Source organism: Amphiura filiformis, chromosome 14, assembly GCF_039555335.1.
Source record: "Amphiura filiformis chromosome 14, Afil_fr2py, whole genome shotgun sequence".
Taxonomy (NCBI): domain Eukaryota; kingdom Metazoa; phylum Echinodermata; class Ophiuroidea; order Amphilepidida; family Amphiuridae; genus Amphiura; species Amphiura filiformis.
Window position 1 is genome coordinate 52194488 of NC_092641.1, and position 21267 is coordinate 52215754.

The window sequence follows — 21267 nt, forward strand, 5'->3', positions numbered from 1 at the left end:
GGACATGGCGCAATACAGAGATATATGATCATCAACAATACCAGCACGTAAGCACGGTCAAATGAAAAACAATACAACCAATCTAAGATGAGGAACTAACGACTATAATATAACGTAGAGCTGGGGGTCCCAATATCTCGATAAAGGGATGGTAGTCCATACAACCATCCCCCATTTTCCCACTTTATGTGAGGTTATGACTGAATGAACCTCGTATTTGGCCATTTTAGCCAAAATGGAGTCAATTGTTGCGCTCTCCCATTTGCACTATATTTCACCATTTTAGATTCATTATGGTCAAATATCTCGCGCGCATTTTTACCATAAATTAATTTACCACGTTGAAAAAAGGTGCTGGATTCACCTTCGGGACGTACCATTAGACTTCAAGGGGATGGTTAGGAAGTTTTTGAAAAAAAAACTTCCCCCACTATCACTAAAAAACTCCACTTAACTGTAAAAAAATACATGAACAATTTTAAACATAACTCTTTGCAATATCTAGTGTAAAAAATCTTGCCGCCTTTGGCGACGAAAAAAATCTTCGTCCCTTACTATATTTATTTTCAAACAAATCCTCGAATGACCAAAGGAAATCTATGCCACCAGACTAATACATGTATATTAAAAAGTCAACAATAGTAGATAATTATAGTACAGTCTACCCTACGAAAAATACATGAATTCAATAATAGGACCCTTCATTTCACAGATGCTCAATTGCGCGATGACGCCCATTAGCGTGATTAGTTATTTGATTTCTGAGTTCCTCACACTGCTTTAAAAAGATGATATCAATATGTTAGGCAGTAATAAATACTTACAAAAATATTATTTTCCAATATGAAAAACTGTGCATTTAGTCCTCTTTGTATGCAGAATCAAATAATTAATAATAAGTCAGTATATGCCATTTGCTAGACGAAAATTTAGGAAGCCAATGATATTATCGGAAAATGTCATGTATATTTCAATACAGATTCCAAAATTGTATCATCTTGACAATAATTGTTATATTTTTTCGAGACGTCGGCACAGAATAGGATAAAATCACCTCAACTGATTTTAGAGTGCATGTATTAGGAAAATGACAACGTAAAATAGCGCCAAACCAGCTTGACGCGCAGTGGGTGGAGTAATTTGACCAAACCCACACTACTCCAAGTGGAAATCTAACCAGCCGTGACACGTCACTTCTCCTATATAACTGAGAGCACGTGAATGAGAAGGATTTCAGATGAAAAGTGCAAATATTAGCAGACGATAGTAACACAAAGGCGCGGGAAATTATTGTTTACTCTTTTTGTTTAAAGGTGGTCGGTTGGATTTATACAGCCTGCTATTACAGGTAAGACAGTGATATTGGATTGATTGTTTGTTTGTTAAAATGATCGCTTCGTGAGGAGACAGTCTTGGGCTCTGATGGGACCAGTCGCAAGCAAAATGCTCAAGCCAGGGTGCTTAAACGCCCACATAAACAGGATTAACATCTCTTTTGAACCATCTGATCCTTATAGCTTTGTTTTTATGTTTCAGATTGCTTTTGCTTTAATGGTAAATAAGCTATGTTTGCTTATGAAAAAATGGTTTGTTTCGTTTTCGTGTGCTATTGTAATTACGCCTTTGAAGATTTTGCGATCTGTAAAAGGTTACATTGCTAGAGATTATTAATATAGTCAATGTTTTGGATAAGTTGATCGAGGTTTGTGTATGCATTTGTTGCTAAATTATCAAATCCGTTTATTCTCATAGTGTAAATAAGTGCAATAGATGTGTATAACAGTCCATCTACTTGCTTTCCGCAATCAGATTTTGCGAGTTTAATTAAAATTATGACCGTTCACGGCGAATGAACCGTAAATTCCTCCCCCGGTCAATTTTGTTTTATTTCGTGTTTAAAAAATAAACATCATAAACTTTAAAATGGTATATCATTTGATTTCAAACGATATCCAGAAGCGGGGTTATGGTTTGTTAAACTTTGCTCCTTCAACAAAATTATAGCTTTTTACGTTTTTACATGTGTCTCTTTTTCCACATTGCTGGCAATAAATATCAAACAGTCATAATTGGCGGTCATTTCAAATCATCCCCAAGTCAACGAGGTTTAAGAAAGTTCTCTCATTGTTAATTGTTGGTTATGCATACCTGTACAAAATACAATGCCTGGTAACCCACCACTTGAACAGGATTTAGCAAAAGCAAACAAAGACCAGAGCTATTAAAAGTTCTATAGCCATCTAATGTAGAAGCTTACTATTACAGGTAAGACAGTGATATTGGATTGATTGTTTGTTTGTTAAAATGATCGCTTCGTGAGGAGACAGTCTTGGGCTCTGATGGGACCAGTCGCAAGCAAAATGCTCAAGCCAGGGTGCTTAAACGCCCACATAAACAGGATTAACATCTCTTTTGAACCATCTGATCCTTATAGCTTTGTTTTTATGTTTCAGATTGCTTTTGCTTTAATGGTAAATAAGCTATGTTTGCTTATGAAAAAATGGTTTGTTTCGTTTTCGTGTGCTATTGTAATTACGCCTTTGAAGATTTTGCGATCTGTAAAAGGTTACATTGCTAGAGATTATTAATATAGTCAATGTTTTGGATAAGTTGATCGAGGTTTGTGTATGCATTTGTTGCTAAATTATCAAATCCGTTTATTCTCATAGTGTAAATAAGTGCAATAGATGTGTATAACAGTCCATCTACTTGCTTTCCGCAATCAGATTTTGCGAGTATAATTAAAATTATGACCGTTCACGGCGAATGAACCGTAAATTCCTCCCCGGTCAATTTTGTTTTATTTCGTGTTTAAAAATAAACATCATAAACTTTAAAATGGTATATCATTTGATTTCAAACGATATCCAGAAGCGGGGTTATGGTTTGTTAAACTTTGCTCCTTCAACAAAATTATAGCTTTTTACGTTTTTACATGACTGTCTCTTTTTCCACATTGCTGGCAATAAATATCAAACAGTCATAATTGGCGGTCATTTCAAATCATCCCCAAGTCAACGAGGTTTAAGAAAGTTCTCTCATTGTTAATTGTTGGTTATGCATACCTGTACAAAATACAATGCCTGGTAACCCACCACTTGAACAGGATTTAGCAAAAGCAAACAAAGACCAGAGCTATTAAAAGTTCTATAGCCATCTAATGTAGAAGCTTACTATCCACTTCAACAATAGGATTATTGATTAGTTTTTGATTATCAAAATGAGACAGATGTCGGGCCAGTTTAAGTTACCGATGAAGACCTTCGTACACATTTTACACCGTAACTCAGAATACAATTTAGGGAATTTACGGCTCATTTGTGCTGCCGGGTCACAATTTTCATTAGGTTCCGTCAAATATATCGAATAAAATTTCACTTCATTGCAATGCAGTAGACTTTTCTTTTGCAATGCAGTAAACTTTGTTTATTGTTTGTGTTCTAGGATATTTCAATGATATGTTTTAAACACATTTTAATGCTCTGCGTGCTTGCCATAAGCTTCAACATAAAAAGTCCAAGTTTTGAGATATTTTGTCGAAATATCAAGAGCTATCTTAAGAACCACTGAACCAATACCAGGCTTGTTTGTACTCATTTTAATGCATTTTTCATGCTGATTCCAAATATGGTCATGAAAATTTACAATTATGAAATTTTTGAATTTTGAATTTGTTTTTGGAAACTTGTCGTCTGCAGTCGACACCCGCGTGGAAAGAGTTAATCGGTGGGCTACCTTTAAATATCTTGCTCATCAACATTAAGCTATTCCATTTACAATCCACACTACCCATGTGGAAGATTTAACGTAAGTCTTCCACGGAGGGAGTATGAGTTTCTAATAGAACAGACAATTAGGTAGCTTCCATTTGAAATACTCACTCCAGTTGTGGAAGATAAAGGAAAGTATGAGTTTCAAAATGGTTAACACTGACCAATTACATTCGAAAAACATACTTCCCCTATGGAACATATTTCCAAAATCTTCCACAGGGTAGTGTGGATTTTAAATGGAATAGCTAATTATTGCCATATTTGTCGGTCGCGACTTCTGTCCGAATATTTTTTATGCAATGCATGGAAGGATATTTTCAAGAATAGTGCATAGAACCAGTTTACCTGCTTGAGAATAACGTTAGTTATTTTAGACGACAATAGAAATCCCTACACCAAATATGGAAGACATGATGGTAATCTTCCACTCAGGGGGTATAGATTTCAAATGAAGACGCCCTTTTAGGTAACCATATTTGAATTCAACGTCCTTATTTGGAAGATTACGGTCATTTAGAGTAAGAAAGAAACTTTACTGTAAAAGTAATACCGTTGTGTTTCTCATTAAATGAGACCTACATGTATTGCTGAGACATTTATTAAATTTGACCGACACAGCTCTGATCAGCAATAATTAAAACGTTCAAAATACAGTACTATTGCTTACTATCTCACTTATGTTGTTTTGGAGTGGTCTGCTGCTATTGGTATCTCCATGGTTGTGTTTCTCGCAAACTTGAAAGATTCACTAACGCCCCAATAATATTTCAATCGTGTTTTGATTATTGGAATAACAATACAAAAGACATACGTACAGAAGTAAGTGCCAATCTACAATGTATAGAGAATTGATAAAAAATTGTTAACTGACGAGCAAAATTCCTGTGGATTTCATTATCGTGGAAAATATATTTTGCACAGTGATCTTGACCATGTTTTGTCAAAAACAACTAAAAAAGAAGAAATAAGAGAGAGAATCAAATTTGTTTGTTATTTCCTACGCAAGATAATAAAAAATATCTATATAAAGATATTTATGCGTCCAATACTGTACATTCTATACACTTTGGGTATATTATATGCTCATTGCTAACTCTTTAAAACTATAAGGCGTGTATTCTGAGAAGGCATCCAGACTGTTGTATATGTGAGTGGACACTACGAATGAACCTTAAACTCGGCAACTTGCATTCTGAGTTACAGTGTTAAATGTACATAATGGTCGTATTCATAGGTATCTCAATAAGGTGCGACAAGTATCTCATCAAACACTGTTTAAACCAATCAATAATCCTATTGCTAAAGAGGATAGTAGCTTCTACCTATTTCTATAGAATAGTTCTTGTCTTTGTTTGATTTGGCTAAATCCTGTTCAAGTGGTGGATAACAAAGCATTATATGTATAACCAACAATTAACAATGAGAGGACATTCCTGCATTGACTTGGGGATGATTTGAAATTACCGCCAATTATGACTGTTTGATATTTATTACCAGAAATGTGGAAAAAGAGACACACGTAGAACCGAAAAAAGCTACAATTCTGTTGAAGGAACAGAGTTCAACAAACCATAACCCCGCTTCTGGATATCGTTTGAAGTCAAATGACATACCATTTTAAAGCTTAAGATATATATTTTCTAAACACGAAATAAAAGAAAATTGACCGAGGCCGACTTTACGGCTGATTCGTGGTGTCCAGTCACAATGTACCTTGAGCAAACAGTATTTACTGTTATTCACAGATCAGCAAAGCATTTCCATTAAGTGAAACTTATCTCAAGTATAAATGATCCGTCACCAATTGAAATGCTCGTGCTCGTTTTTTTTAGTAGTTCACGTAATGTTATCTTCATTTGAAATACTGTTTTTGTACATTATTTATTTAACACTACGAATAAGTGAACTACCTTCCGCTACTGCCTATCCCTTGCGCACACAAATGAAAACGTTCAAATTAAATACATACTATCATACTAACAAAATTATTGTTTTGAAATTGACTGTTGGTCGCGTTTCAAATTGAAATATAATGCAGTTGGACTGAATCATACGCTGATAACGTCCCAAGAATTTTCCGATTGTGTTGTGTTTAATGGAATAAAAATACAAAAGAAAGCAATAAATACATTGTTGATTTCTCGATGGCGGGAATTTATTTCTAAAAGGTATTATTATCTGGCGAGAAAAACGCCCGCTGCTTCAATTAATATCCAATTGAAAGAATCGAGCCAGGTATACCAACTTGGTGTGTGGAACAAGACAAAGACAAGATAAAAATTAATGCAGTATGTAAACTATTTACTCTTTCAGCAGCTAGCCAGCTCTCTTTTTGTAGAAACGCTATATTTTTGGCTCTATGATATTTTGCTTGCTACCTTGGTTTAATTGTTTGCTATGATTTGATTGATTTTTATGCTTGCTATCCACTTGTAACTAGATTCAATTATCTTTTGTTGTTTGTCACTGAGGAAAGGCAGTTTATCTGCTCGAAACGTCGGCTGTATTTTTGTTTAACGTTGTCTACTATCCTTGTGGTTTTGGATTTTTACTAGTGCAGTAATAGTATACAAATATTAACTGTCTATGAGTGTGATGGTCGAAATATAATCACGAGGTGAAAGATGGATTGTTCCATTCCACGAGCCGGAACAGCGAGTGGAATGGAACAATCTCTTTCACCGAGTGATTATATTTTGACCATTACACGAATTTAAGACAGTTAATATTTGTTTTATATCACTCATACATAAATACTATTACTAAAATACTATTTAAGGTAGGAAATACATTTTTTCATCAACATAACACCATGTTTTGCCGTGATATACTTCCCATTTTGGGATCCACCTCATAACTAAATCGGCGAGTCTAAGAGTCAGCGCACGGCTTGGCGCAGGCGCACTACGGCAGGCACTATGATGGTAAAGACTATCATACGGAGAGGCTGATGGTAAAAATGATAAATTGTAATCAACCAATGAACTGTCTAGAATTTATGTATGTATGAGTGATATAATGTACACAATTATGGTTTACATACTGCATTAATTAGTTTTTATCTTGTCTTTGTCTTGTTCCCCACACCAAGTTGGTATACCTGGCTCGAATCTTTCTATTTTTATATATTCTAGGTATCCTCTTGATCCTCGTCCGTTAGAGGCAACAGGTTCATTACCTACTTGTTTGTTTAATGTGTTGTTCCATGTGTTGTTCCCACATGGAACAACACATGGAACAACTCCACCTACTTGTTTAATATCCAGTTTTTGACAATTAATCTTGACGATATTTTGCTAGAAACAACTAATAATCAAACGATTTGAAATTACCTGGTACTCCAGGTCGATAAGCATGAATAGGGTTTAATCTTTTCCTCGAGAGGGATAAGCTTTCGGAACTCTATCGAGTGCCATCTTCAGAGCAACTAAATAAAAAAGACGATGCGTCTTATATACACTTATAATCAAAGACAGATTTGCCGGTTTGTCATCTATCAATCAAACTCAGGCACGGTTTGTTTTATACGAGTGTCGTTTGTGATTGAGTGGACATACTTCTAGTGGCGCGCTTGGGGTATCGGCAGCTTATTTATTTTTGAAGGTATAATAATGAACACATTCGGATTCATATTTTATCCCTATTCGTTTGTTTACATTCTTTAAGGCCCGTTAGGGCCACCGCTAGAGGGGTATGGGGATGTGAAACCCCGCAATTCATAATCTTTTCGGAAAAAATGACTGTTGTCGGAAAAACCATTGAATTGTAAAGTCGGCAAATTGTATTCTGAGTTACAGTGTAAAATGTGCATGAAGGTCGCATTCATAGGTACATCAAGTTGATGCTACATGTATCTCATTTTCCTAGTGCCAGTCAAACACCTTTTAAACCAATCAATAATCCTATTGTTGAAGAGGATAATAAACTTCTAGCTATATCTATAGAATTCTTGAATAGCTCTAGTCTTTGTTTGCTTTGGCTAAATCATGTTCAAGTGGTGCAGGTTACAAAGCATTGTATTTTGTCTAGGTATGTATATATAACCAACAAGTAACAATGGGATGACATTCCTGAACCTCGTTGACTTGGGGATGATTTGAAATGACCACAAATTATGACTGTTTGATATTTATTACCAGCAATGTGAAAAAAGAGACACACGTAGAACCGAAATAATGTACCATTTTGTTGAAAGAGCAAAGTTCAACAAACCATAACACCGCTTCTGGATATCGTTTGAAGTCAAATGATATACCATTTTAAAGCTTTATATATATATATTTTCTAAACACGAAATAAAACAAAATTGACCGGGCTGATTTTACGGCTGGTTTGTGGTGGACGGCACATATTGTCAGATTTATAGATAAAATGCTACAGCACTTTATACAAGATCACCTCCGATTTTCAACAATTTGTGACATGTAACACAAAGGTTTATGATACAGGACAATATGCATTAACAGTTTCGATCAGTCTTTCAGTTTCGTCAGATATTTATTTACCCCTGATTAGAATCAGAATATGTTCATTTTCATTTCAAAAAAGCCTCTTCAAATTTCAATTTATGGATTTCCATAGTTGTTGTGTCTTCATCATTACGTTATATCCCAGTCGCTAGAAATTGGCGACTAATATTTTACCCAATGAATTGTTACGTTCTTTACGAAGTAGTTTAAGACGACCAAACCTGTTGGATGACACCTGAATCGCTCTCTGCTAGCGATTGAATTCACCTTGAAGGACCAATTATCACAGTAGTATGCTTCTTCAAGGCTAGTCATTTATACTATAATTTCTGACATGGATGACTAATAATCCAAGGGTTCTTTCCTCATTTGAATGCCAATCAACCACGTTTCACTATGGACCACAATGGCCTCATTCCAGTGGCATAGTTCAATGACCTCAATTAAACAATCATAGTGCAAAATTTGACTTCAAGTTGAAGAGTATGCGTTTTTGTACTCAAATTTTCAAAGGTCATTCAATGAATGTACAAATGTATTAGGGTTAAAGAACTGTGCCCTGATAGATGAGCATGTTGTGAATCACAGTGTTTTTGCACTTTGTCTATGCCGCTCCACATGTGTCTAAAGTGCATACTTCAATCAGGAAAATACATGCGCAAAGACAGTGTAACCTATGTAAACAGGCTTATAAACTGCAAAGCTCTTGAGCATTTAGTAATTTCGAGATAGTTATGAAGTTTGATTGATTACAAATTATAAAAACAGCAGAATTATAGGTTTGAGTGACAGTGTGATCCTTATAACATGTCAAACTGCTTATCATTCAAAATTAAGCATAAAATATACCTGTATATGAAAAGGGTTTATTAAAACGAACACGTTATAAATGTTAAAGCTCAAAGCATTAAGTGTCCCCAAGCCTTCACTCTATAAAATACAGGTTTGACTTAGAATTATTGTCCCATATCTCCTAGATTTCTGCAAAGCTGATAATGGTGCTTCAAAGAACCAAGTTTCTTTAGCGCTTACTTTATAGAGCACGTTAAAAAGTTCTAAGAAACTTGTTTTTTTTCTAAGTGCTTTCAAAAGCAAAGCCATGGGATAGGTATTTTCCATTCCAGAAACAAATAACCTATAGTTCACACATGATTATTATTCAATCGACACTCTCAGGATATGACAAATATTTTTGCAACATATCTCATTACAAATTTGATCCGAGTTTAATTACGTAACATAAGGAACTTGTGTTTGGCGCCTTTGCAATTTGTACCAAGATATATTACATTTACTATGTCATGCCTGTGTTTAAGAGCGAAATACGTTACGTTTACAATTAGACTGACAGCGTTGTAAGTCGGATATATTTCACTTAGATCGGGGGTGGTTGTTAGTGCTAAGGTGGGTAAATCGGCTATTCCATTTAAAATCCACACTACCCCTGTGCACGATTTTGGACATATCTACCCCAGGGGAAGTAAATATCAAATGAAATGAGCAGATTAGCAGCTCCATTTGAAACTTGCTCTCCTTCAGTAGAAGATTCAGGTTGAATCTTTCTCAGAGGGTGTGTGAAATTCAAGCTGCCTAATGTATTCATTCCATTTGAAATTCATGCTTCATCTGTGGAAGATATTTCCAAAATCTTCCACAGGGGTAGTATGAATTTTAAATGGAATAGCCCAATGGATGTGTGATAGATTCGGGTTAAATTTCAAACCTTCAGATTTAGCTATGGGTCGCAAATTTCAGGAAGCTAGTTTAAAGAGTGTCGGGAAGCTTTTTCGAAATTTTCTTCAAAATCTGGAAATAGATCATTGTATAATAACAAGATTTGGCGTGAATTCTATAGAATTTGTTCAAATTTAATTTCCTTAAAAAAATCATTCAAAACGCTAAACAGGTGTTAAATATTTGGGGGCCAATTTTAGTTCCTCTTTGGAGTCGCTTTTCAAAATCACTGCCGCACATCGATGTCCACACCCAATTTAAAATAAAAAACACACATGGATCAATATATAAAATGAAACTTAACTTGCAAAATATGATAAAGCCAAGACAGTTGTAGGAGACCATTCATTCAATAAGGTGGTCTTCTGGACATTATCTGTCGTCATTAGCTACTAAAAATACTATCTGTTTACGAAAGATAAGACAACATCGGAAGTATACAGTGATGAACGATAATGTCTGTCAATGTATGACCCACATAAAGCTGTGCCGCTTTCTTGGCAGTCAGTATTTAGTATTAAAGGCTTTTCAATGATTTTCCGAATCAGAACACCTTTAAATTTATCAAAATTCAGATTTTTGCATTGTTGGAAAAAAACAACACAAGATGTGTTTCTAAACAAGCTGAAGCGGATAAATGGCAAACGCGGAAATAATGTGATAAAGTTAAAATCTGACTTCAAAATTAGAATAAAATAAAAGTACTTGCGAATTTTTCTTATCGCGCGATTGATGCTGTCATATTCGGTAGGGTATGGTACATACGTATAACGGTAGTTTGATAGCATGTAAAACTACGTCATTTTAAAGAAACGGTGAACACCTGTGGTGCTATCGTGTTTTCATCTTTACAAGGTGCTAGACACTGGTATAATGGCATTAAAACATGAGAAAAAGAGTAACAAATAACAATGGATTTTCAAAAAACTTTTTATCATGAAATGTTAGGAATAACTTATATTATTTGGCTAAATTAAATAAAAAATATATGTAAATAGCGCCCTCAATTTGCACACAAATATACAGTTTATAGAAGACTAAAATCGATGGTTAAAAGAGCTGGATATATGTACATATTAGTTGCTAGTATTGTCCGGGTTTAGAATCTCATAAATGTTTTGTTAGAAAGTGCAATAAATGATCATATCAAACAACCTAAAACTTATAACACTGTAGATGTTACACTTCCATATCGGGTTTATGACATAGACACGATATACTAATCGGCTTTGATAGAAGAGTTTTTTTAGCGTTTTTGTATCCCACACCGTCCAAAGGTCATGGGGTTAAGGAACTGTGTTCTAGAGAATGTCGTTTTTGAGATGCTAGTGTTTGAACAGCTTGCATGGTAAGAGTACTAGACTGTTAACTCATTGCGTGGTTCCGACATACACGAGAGCCTCGATCTGGCAGCATATATTATGAATGGGAATTGAACCAGCCGTATAAAATTGTGTAAAGTTGTAACCCGTACGAAACTCGGGGAGTTGATCCTGGCTGCGAAGGTCAATTGTGGAATGTCTCGGGTGTGCACTTTAAGTGGTAAAGTCCTGAGTTTGCCATGCTCAATTATGCTTAGAGTATTTCGAAAATGCCTCATAACCCGCCTGAACTTTTGATATATGCTAGGGATTAGGATAATGTCAAGGTCAGGTCCAAAATGCGCCCCTGAATTTATGAATTGATAATAACACCTAGTGATGTTAGTGAAGCATGCGTAGTAGATTACCTCCTTAATGCTCTGCGTGCTAGCCATGCGCTTCAACGGAAAAAGTTTTGAAATATTTTCTCAAAATATCAAGGACTATCTTAAAAACTACTGGACCAATACTAGGCTTGTTTGTACTCATTTGAATGCATTTTCATGCTTATTCCAAATATGGTCATGACAATTTACATTACTGAAATTTTTGAATTTTTAAAAAATTTTGAAACTTGTCGTCTGCAGTCGACACCCGGGTGAAGAGAGTTTTAAATACAATCCAGTAGTATGGCTTTAAGGTCGACTGTACAAGATTACTTTCCACTTAAGTAACTACAAATCCTATTTTCATCAAGTTAATAACGTGACTTCCATATCCCTGTTGGATAAGAACAGGAGCGATCCCAGACACCCAGGAGAAATAAGATTTAATATAAAAAGTAAAAGAAAATGTGACATTCGTCAGGAAAAGCTAGCCACATAATAGAATTAAGAAATTAACGAGTTAGCATTAAGTCCCCACTCAAGATCGGTGTGTCATGCCGTGTGATCTTTGATACATCTGTAGAATCTCAATCTTAATCTTAACCCTGGTGCTAATGCTATAACCATAGCAGATAGTTCTTCTATTGTAATAGCGTTACATGGATTTGTAGTAATGTAGTATTTTCCCTACAGTTGTATGTTAGATTATTGAAAGATTTAAATACGATATTAAAACGACGATAAAGCGATTTTACTGGATCCGGAGCAGGTTCTAAAATTAATCAAAAATGAAGAATTTTGTATTTTTGGAACATACATAGATGTGCAACTGAATCGGATCGACAAACGGCAAATGTTAACACAATCGGACATCACATGAAGATAAACAGTGATAAAATAAAAGCACCTTTGTTCTACAGGTTAAATAATTATACCATGGTTTTTTCGAGGCTTGATTCCAGAGGGGTGTAAATTAATAATAGAAACAGCCATGCAGAAAATAATGAATTCATGCGTACTTAGTATTTCAGGCCATATGCACAGGACCACGAACCTATCAAACCTATAAAACCCTTCGCGTTAACTTCAAAACGACCAATAATCTAAAACAGCAACTTGGACACCCGAAAGACCCAATTCCCAAGGATCTCCAAGCAGGAGCTATCTATTCTATCCTATACCTTGTGGATCTTGTGACCAAGTTTACATTGGTGAAACTGGCAGAACTGTCAAGAAGAGAACTAGTGAACACCAAAGAGACACTGCCTCTGGCAACACACAAAACTCAGCAATCGCTGAGGACGTATGGCAAACCCAACACGACATTGACTGGGACAATACCAAGATTTTGGACATGAACACCAAGTGGTCTGAAAGGAAGTTCATGGAAGCTTGGCATATCCATTACACTCCAGACAATTTCAATAGGAACAAAGGAATGGACATTACTCATGAATGGAATAGATTATTCAAAAGGACCTATGACCAAGTTAATTAGCCTGTTTGTTCTCCACACAGGAAGTTCTCCTTTTTTTTGACCCATTGACACTTCCTGTCATCATTTTGTTTCCCCTTGACACTTTATGTCAATCACTTTGACATGTCCTGTTGACAGTTCCCCATTGAATATAAGGCCCATCAATATGTTTATTTAGTTGCTCTGAAGATGGCACTCGATAGAGTTCCGAAAAGTCGGCCCTCTGAAAAGGACTTCTCTAGGGAAAGATTAAATTCTTATTCAATACCGAATGAAGCTAAAATATCATGGTCTCTTAAATTGGGAGTAAATGTAAATTTGCTATTATCAACCTCACAGTTTTTTTTATTGTCGTAAAATAAAAAGCAAGTTAACCCCATGAGAACTACCTGCCGATTGGCCAAAAAGAAGTTTTCATTATCGATTGGACCAATCAGCAACATTGTTAGAATAATTTCACCACGCAAACAAATTGGGCTGAATTATTTACAAAGCTCCATTCTGATTGGTAATTAAAGTGAAGATATCATATAATTGACCAATCAGAGACAGTGTTAGATCGACAGGTAGTGCTCAGGGGGTTAAAATGCTTCGATCATGTTGATGGAAATTGCATGAGGAAGAATTGTAATTATCTCTTGATTTGCAAATCTATACTACCTACAAATCGTGCCAACTGTCGCCTCGTCTTCCACTTTTATCCACCTGACTGCTTTTGAAACATTCTTTCTCTCGTTATTCATGCTCTACACTGACACGTCACAATTAGTTTCGTAATACTTAATCACACCGCCAAAGAGGATTTGTCAAAAATAATTAATTCCCCGAAATTAGTCTGAACGTAACTGATGCAATACGCAAGCTCCAATTGCATGTATATAATGGTTCAGATATTGATCGATTGAGTGAGCCGGTCTAGGCATGAGTGGATCGGAGGGAGGGCGCCCGGAACCCCAAGGAATCGTACCCCGCTCAAGCTCCCCTAGAATGGTCACATTTGCCGTTAAATTTGAGCGAGCATGAACATGTTTCATGAACGGCTCCCTTTAAAAAATGGATCTGCCCTTTGTTCTAGCTCCCAGGATATAAACACTATGAATGTTACAGATGTTATAGACTTACTGTTTTTAGCTACTTGGGTATTTGCACCCGGGATATTTGGAATACTTTATTACTGGTGATAACAGATAATAGAACATGTATAGGCACATCTAATTCACAATTTTTGCCCGTCTTGTGCCCGTCTAGATATCCTTTAATCTCTTTCTAAAGACCTTTATTCACATTGTTTGCATTGAAAACTATTAAACACTGCAAGTATTTAGAAATAATTTATATTGCGTGGGTAAAAACACCGAGTGTGTTACTCATTATGAAGCTCAAGTGACGGTGTGATTTCGTAATTATATTCTCGCTTTATAGCAATTAGTGTAATATGGTATAATCAGATTCAGATCAAATAGTTGGATCCCTTTACCAGACATCCTAATGAGTGTTATTGAGACTACGCTTTTAAACGTAATTTTACGCCACCCATTACAGTTCACATTAGCGTGAGATCTTCAATAGCAATAGGACGTCACGCGCCACTGTATCGTTATTCCCAGAAAACGAGCAGTGCAGTGATATCTACAGTTCAAACTGACAAACTCTAGCATTAAAGCCTTTACATCGGGGCTTGAGATTGGAATTGCAATTGTCTTTCTCACGAAGTAAGGGCTAAGAGTAAAATTGTACACTTGTGTTTGGGAGTGGCCTTCTCTTCTTTCTCCCTTTCCTTGCTACATTCTTCCATTTCTTGCTTTGATTATCAAAGCTATCTGGGCCAGCATAGCAGCATGCATCTTATTAGCCTTCACTGGCTATCCAGGCTTGTGCATTTTTATTGTATAAGCTTTAAACGGTCCATGGATTTCCCATGGATTAGCATTATGTCCCTCACGGACCAACCTGGGTAAGCAATTTCTTTTACTTCGTTCACCTAGTTTAATGTGAATATGATTTTTTGTAGTTTATAGTTAGCCAGTAAGAAGAACCTACTGCCGACCCCGACTCTTGGTAAAACATTATTACCACATAAAACTTTGTTGAGTTTCTGAAGTGATCCAATACATCTAATAACTCAAAACCACGTGAAACATTTGTATTGCTGTTGTTGTTGTTTTGTTGTTAATTTAAAATGTTTCCACATTCTGTTTTAACAAAAATGATAATGCAGTATCCTATCCTTTACACCCAAATAATGTGTTCGAGGCAGTAAAAACGTAAATAATGGGCAAGGCAACATAACCCATTATTTAAACGTTTTTACTGTCGAGGACACATTATTTGGGTATGAAGGATTAGGCAGCCACCGTTACTTCTTTTCATTTACCCTAAAACAGTGCAATTAAAGGCAAAAATATAACGTTTTGGCCTACGTATTTGAATTTGTTTACATCAAGGTAAACGGCGTATGCATATCCACAGCGCAAGTGGCAGCGCGTATAGCTGGACAATTAGTATACGCTGACGAAGTGATGTAAGAAATCGGATTATCTACCACAGCAATAGATGAAAACAATTTTGAATATATCGCGCTGCACTACAAGCAGGTTGCACTCATCACCTGTGTAGGTCTGCAATCATAGATTGAATACAATACCGGTATTTTCAAAGATACTAATCTTACAGGTGCAAGTGATCAGCATGATATGGTTCAATGCGGAGGTACCGCGTAAACGTACCGCGTTATATTAAAAAATGCTTTCACCTATTGCTATGGTAGTTGATCCGATTATTGCTAAACTTCGCCAGCGTATTGATCTGCATAGAATGTGCACGTTTTATTGCGTTCCATACGCATTCAGGCCACATTATTTCAAATACATACCGCAAAAGAATTAATGTACCAGTTATATTCACCCCTGTATATCCTACACAATGACCAATATGTCAAAATTAAAGCAAATAGCCAGTACCGTCTTTGGCTTAGATTTAAGATCTCTGAAATTGGTTGAGATTAAGGTTATTCATTATTTTAAACTGTTGTGATTTGGTAGTTTACAGTATCTTACGAATGGTGGTGAGCTTTGGCAAAAACTGCATTGCTCAATTCATAGCCAGAGTGTAGAAGAATTAAAATATCACAGATATACTTTTACAGGTGCTGCGGTTCTTGAGTTACGTTGTAAAGAGGGCTGAAACAACAACACTTTTGTAAAACGTACATAACTAATTAACAACAATAAATTAAGCAAGTTTGCAAAGTATTCGATTTGTAGAATGAGCTTTTGCAAAACATCAAGGTGTTAATTTTCAATAATATATTGATCTAGATAATGAAAATCCATTTTTAGGTTGCTTCGACCAACAATACCTCGTCTACCCTTAAGGAAACGGTCATATCAAACACAAGGAAGTAACGGAATCAAAAGTTACTTAAATTCGTTAGGCATGACCTGATGATGTCACATTAACTCAAACCCGGAGGTTTAAATCATCACGAGATCTGGACCACCGATCACAAGCCAGATTCATTACACCGTGGCTAATTTTAGTAGGCTAGAATACCGGACATCTCCCCATAGACGCCTGTTAAGCATTTTAATCGCAATCCAAAAGTCAATAGTCCATTTGGGAAGCTAGTAAACAAAGGTGACTGAAAAGATCAGATGTGGAAAATATATCAATTGTGCACAAATTAATACAGTGGGCAAGTGGATTATAGAAGAAGTGTAGCGAATCAGAGATGAATGGCAACCACATCATGCCATTCGATCTTTCTGTATGTTCTGGAATGCATAGCAATGTTTCGGCTCTACTATCGTTTATATTATTTAGTCTTTGATTTCCAAGCCAAGCCATGCGACCCACTTTTGCGGAGGTGAGAAACAAAAACGCAGTGAGATACATTCTGTCAAGTATACATGTATTGCTTAGTTATCGGATATTAATACCAAGTACTGTAATAAATGAGATTTTCAATGGATTAAATACACTGTCTTACAAGTGGAAACAACACTACATTGTGAATTATACAGTTACTATATACAGGGTTCAAAAGAAATAACCCCCCCCTAAAATTACAAAACATTTCTTTACATAACTTGACATATATTTGGTTGATTTGAAAAATTCAAAAAGCTGTGAATAGAGGAATCATTTTGCAACCCTCCCAAAGTTGTTTCATTTGCAAACACAATATTTTTGGTCGACATTATGTACAAAACGTTCTCGATATTAATGTTAAGGTTAATTTAATTCTTGGTTTTTGCTTTCACCTTTCTGTCTCTGATCCTTCAGGCACACATGCCACCATCATTCAGTGCAAAAAAAGATTTGTTGAACTTAATTTTGACGTAAAATTACATTTTCTTTGAAGTTTTTAATCAGCAGTTGTTTCAAAATGATAAAATTACTCGGAAGGAGAAATGAACTCTCCGCGCATACATTTGACCAAAAAGGTGAATATTTACCTGTATTGGGTCGGTTGAAGCATCTTGTATTTTGATTTAAAATGATGGCTTTCTTGGATGACGTAGGTGTAACACTCATGATGTGGCCACAAGAGATTGGCTGCATGCAATTAATTGGCTGGATGCTGACTTCCAACCTCCAATCTCTGTTGGCCATACTTCCTGGTCATGTTATTCAAGACAGCCGTTGCTATAGATCTTTGCAACTCTTTCAGTCTACCAAATTTGCAAATAAATTTTTCATCTCTTCTAGCCAACAAAAGAAATAAGCATCACACTACAAACCTTATTTCTACTCCTATAGTGATTTTACCATTTTTGAAACACTTACTGCACTGAAACCCCCATTCATGTCAAAATTCGTGTCAATGAATCATTGTTTTATACTGAAAGATGACTGCATGGGTGACTGAGTAATCGGACACATAAAGTTTAAGAAAATAAACTAACAATTAAATCAATCAAAACATTGATCACGTTGATATCGAGAACGTTTTTGTACATTTCATGTATAGGATGTTGAAAAGTGCAACTTCTTCTGAAAGCATCATTTTTGGAAAATGTGATAATTTTTGACCAACAGAAATGATTTTCAAAAAAGAAGAAAATTTGGAGGGTAACAAAAAGGTTTTTAAATTGTTCAAATCAACCAAATGTATGCCAAGTTATGCAAAGAAATGTTTTGTAATTTTAGGAGGGGCGGAGGGGGGGTATTTCTTTTGAACCCTTTATTTGATTTCTGTTTCTGTATTAGTTTTCATGAATTTGACTCCAACAAATAGAAACGAAGCAGCCTATTTGTTGTTCACCCGTAAAAAATAGGATTCACACTTTGTCGAACTAGTCATTGTTACTTGCTTATACCAACAAAAGTAATACAGACAGTCAAAGTCTCAGCATCACCCGATAATGAGGGCCGATCGTTCCATGAAGTGCAACAAGCGAAACTACTACCGTGTGTTTTACGGTCATTCGTGTAAACGTGAAGACACGAAACGCTCTATCGCGTACGCTGTGATTGTTAGACACGCACGATAACAATTGGCACTCATGAATATGAGAGAATCCATTGCATAAAAAGCACGGGACTTTGCATGTTTGTATATAGTTCGCAAATTTGATGATATTTATCTACAAACTTCCTGTCCTTTTCTGTATATTGGTCAATGCATGAGGAGTTGGTCACGCGTGCTGGTCTTGGTATCGTGCCCATGGGTCACGTGCGTATTTAAGCGCATTTATAAATATAACCGAAGTACACTAGTCAGAGAAAGAGATTTTTTAGAAGTTTAAGTTTAACTTGTTTTGTTTGGTACAAAAGAGAGAAGCAAGAGAATTTCGTGGCAGATCTTTATTATTATGAAGCGCTAGCGAGGTGAATTTAGTGCAGCAATATGTTCTCAAAGTTAAACATTTCAAATCAGCCAACTTGGAATTTTAGCGATAGCAAAGTTAGTATATATATTATATTTGGCCACTGAACGAAGGAGATACTAATGTGGAATCATCTCGAAAAGAGGGTTTTATTTTATTTAGGTCTTCGTCGTCATGCCGATACCGAGTGATTCAATAAGCTTCTACAGCTTGACAAGAAGAACGGAAATAGTGAATAGTGAAAGTGAAGTTATTTTGAATGTTGTCATAGCCAAACGACGACATGATTTAAAGAATCGTCCGAATTCTGAAAAAGGATCACTAGTCCGAATATCGGGTTCTCTAGTCCGAAGGTTCGAATAATAAATAAGGTTCTCTAGTCCGAATATAGAATAAGGCTCGCTAACCCTAACCCTAACCCTAACACTAACCCTAAACCTAACCCTTATTCTATATTCAGACTAGAGAACCTTCGGATTAGCAAACTTAATTTGGTTTACCGGCTAGCGACCCTTCGGACTAAAGAACCCTTGGACTAAAATGTAAAATGGAGTTAAATGTAAATTTGATGTAAAATGCGTTTGCCAACAAAAAGACTTACTTTCAATTGTGAAAACGCTTGTACAAGTGTTATGTGTGTCAGTCACCACTCGCCTGAAACAATTGAAAGTGCAACTTTTACTTTTATAGAAAAAAGTTTTCCTGAATTAGTTTCAGCCAACGATGTCTCAAATTGGCCTTATTCAGTTGAAATGCACTTACCCATTTGATACATTACCTTAAACTTTCAGACAGAGAGTGTGAATTTCAAATGGGGTTATACCTGAATGGCTGACTCTATTTGAAATCTACACCCCTGTGAGAGATATAAAGGGCATGTTTTTCACAGCGGGTGTTTGTATTTCAACTAGAATAGCCCATTGATGATTAGAGGCTATAAGAAATAGAAATGAGCACTAAAAGTATATAAATATAAATAAACAAACCCCTAGGCATCGCTTAAGCATACTCTGCCAAGCTGTTAAATCCTGTCACTCTTTTTTTACTATGTTCTTTTTTCTCGGTCAGTGATCATGTTTAAAGGATTTAATTCGTATCATTAAATTAAAAGCACCCTGATTTTCACTTAACGATCATTCATTAGTAATGGCTAAATCAGACGCCTCTGCGGTATTCTAAATGGATATACTTAGATGGGTAATTAAATATTTCTCCGTAGCAGTGTTTAGGAATATATTACGTTCTGCCCCAATAAGCTGCAATTTATAGTAACGTGATGAAGATAAAAACGCAATTTTCAGCCAGTAGACGACAAGAAGTAAACAAATAAATGCACACAGTGGGTACAACGGGCACATCAGCTTATTCTTTTTAAATTTGTTAGCTTAATGTTAGTTAAATGTAAGTTTTAAAGTTTAATGTGGTCTCAACACGAGGCCGTGGAAGGCACTATAAGACAATAATCTATGTGACAATGTGCCCAAGTTATTTTTCCTCAAATCTAAAGTTTTGAAGTATGTATGTACGAGGGTCAGTCAGTATGTAATGAAAGTTGACCTTTGAGCCCATTATAATTCCTTTATGATCACATAAAGGCTGTACCCATTTACTTGATTACGTTAAAGTACCACTAATTTTTGTGAAAATGTAACAATAGTAGAATAACAATAATATTTTAGTCACGGTTTCAAATATTTTCTATGGACACTCCCGTTTAAATGTTTGGGAGTTATTCAACAGATCTGGCCAAAAAATAAATTTCCACGTTTGCTATTGTTGGAAATATGAAAATTTTTATAGAAAGAAAAGCTTTGTTTTTGTTTAAAAAAACAAAAACAATACATAATTAATTTGAACACACATTATAAATAAACTGAAACCTTTCCAGCTCGTGGTATACTGCTATTCTAAAAGGCAGCATTCCATACTTTATTTCCTCAGAAAATATACAACAATACCTCATTTCAGCCTCTTATTTCCCTCAATAATACGACTTATTTTCAGGCAGTGACTGTAGGCCAGTGAATAATTTTGCCAATACTTTACGTAATCAAGTGTGCGATGTCATTTTACATGTGTTGATTGAAAAACAAAGTAAGTGTTTATTTGATCATATACTCCATATATGGGGCAGGGCTGTCGACTGTCTCGCATTGAGAGTGACAGTCTCGTGTTCGGGCACTTCCTCATGCCAAGGTGCATAATCTAACGCCAAGGTAGTAAATGTCACCCAAGATTGTACAATTGCACCAAATGTCACGCATCGTCACATTAAATAGTTGTCGCTCGCCCCTTC

The 21267-nt window shown here is 35.8% G+C and overlaps 1 protein-coding gene across 4 annotated transcripts in view; it reads left to right on the forward strand.

Moving 5' to 3' along the window:
* The window catches only part of LOC140170285 (uncharacterized), an 81780-nt gene that overhangs the window by 36854 nt on the left and 23659 nt on the right, over positions 1–21267 (forward strand). Inside the window, exon 1 of one of the 4 annotated variants that reach the window (XM_072193651.1) lies at positions 1163–1348. The exons of the other annotated variants lie outside the window; for them this stretch is intronic. The gene's annotated coding sequence lies outside the window, so the exon portion shown is untranslated. Of the gene's footprint in view, positions 1–1162; positions 1349–21267 lie in introns of those variants that run through there. 4 annotated transcript variants of the gene reach the window in all.